The following is a 1,629-nucleotide window of genomic DNA, read 5'->3' on the forward strand; positions in this document are numbered from 1 at the left end:
AACGCTGCTGGCGTGAGTAGTGTATCACGTTGTCCATCCCAAAGCACAGGCCCACGTGGGACGGGTCTGGTTACAGCTCCGCAGAAGCCAGGGGAGATCCGAACAGACGGTGATCAATGCCAAGGAGGCCCTCTTGCTTCACTGCCCACAACCTGAACATCCCTAGATCGCGTTTTTGCCTCTCTCCAAAACCACTCATGCCACCAGGAGGACCAGTTGGGGCCAGCAAGCACCCCAAAGCACAGGAGCTGGGAGGCAGCCTGCGTAGGCGGCGCACTGGGAGGGAGCAGGCGCTGCACGCCAGGGAGGGGGAGCGCGACCGCGGCTGCGGCCACAGCAACCTCGAACCGCTGGTCACCGGCGGGAATCAGGGCGCACGGCCCCCTCTCGGCAAACAAGCCCGAACTCCTGCTGCCCCACGCGGTTGTGGTTCCTGGGACGCCGCCTGCGCCCGTCGGCCGGTGCTGTCCTGGGCAGGCCGGCTCGCGGCAGAGGCAGGGCGGCGAAGCTAGGCTTTCCCTTCCTCTCGCTTTCTCTTCCGAGCTCGCCCGTCCCCCCTTCTCCGGCAGGCGCAGCCCCAGCCGGGCTGCGATTCCCGGCTCTCCCACAATGCTCGCCGGCTGCGGGGTCCTGCCAAGCAGGCGAAGCACATCTGGTGCAAATTAGCGGGAAGCAAAATATGCTTTATTTCTTCTTTCTCTAAACGCATCTGAGTCATTAGGTGAGATCATGGGTGCCCGCGCGCAGTAAGAGAGCCCCGGATGGATCCCGTGATTGATGCYGCTCGCAGCCAGGGACGGAGGGCTTCTCCCGGCCCGGGGCCCCGTCCCCCGCTTCCGAGGGCAGAGAGCTCCCCGGACGACGGCTGGTGAGCCCCGAAACCCAAGCTCTGCTTGTCTGGCAAGGAAACGCTTCGGCTGGTCCTGTTTCCCTCTGCCACCCTCCCCCCCGCTTCTGTGACTGCTTCTTTCCCACCCTTTAATCTAAATAAATCTGAGTGTTTTCTTTTTTTTTTCCCTTGGCTGGAACTGTCCGGAGTTGCAACATCTCTCCTCCGGGGTCCCTCGGCTCCCATGACACCGCCTTTACTCACAGGCCAGATTATCATCACAGAGCTCTTTTTCTTTTTCCCAGCACATGGCTGGAATTAGGCAGCGCGCACATGTCCCCCGGCCCGTAAACAGCTGATGATAAAACACAGAGGTAGGAAATCTGACACCGGGCGGAGGGGCTGGGAGCCTCTGGGGCCGAGGGCATCCCTGCCGCAGAGGGGCCGCCCCAGAAGTGCTTCCCCAGGTGGTCCTCCTCGCGCTGCTGCCTGCCAGGGCGAAGGGGGGCCTGGCTCTTCGCCCCCGTGCTGGGGACACCAGGGAGACTTGGAGCCCAGGTGCCCTGTGCCGGGGCTTGCGTTTTCTTTCTTTTTCTTTTTCTTTTTTTTTGTTTGTTTTAACTTGCTCACAGGTGAGGTTTTGCAAACCCTGATCCTCAGCCCTGCTCAAAGACAACACCGCAGGCGCTGGCCCAAGYCCTCCGAGCGGTTTTGCCGGAGCTCCTTGAGCCGCTGGCTGTGAATAAGTGCTCGCAACCGCAACCACGTGTCCCCGGTGTGGCCCGGGCTCCGCGGGCGAC

The sequence above is a fragment of the Rhea americana genome, unplaced genomic scaffold (assembly GCF_003343005.1).
Source record: "Rhea americana isolate MKP2758 unplaced genomic scaffold, rheAme1 scaffold_135, whole genome shotgun sequence".
In the NCBI taxonomy this organism is placed as follows: domain Eukaryota; kingdom Metazoa; phylum Chordata; class Aves; order Rheiformes; family Rheidae; genus Rhea; species Rhea americana.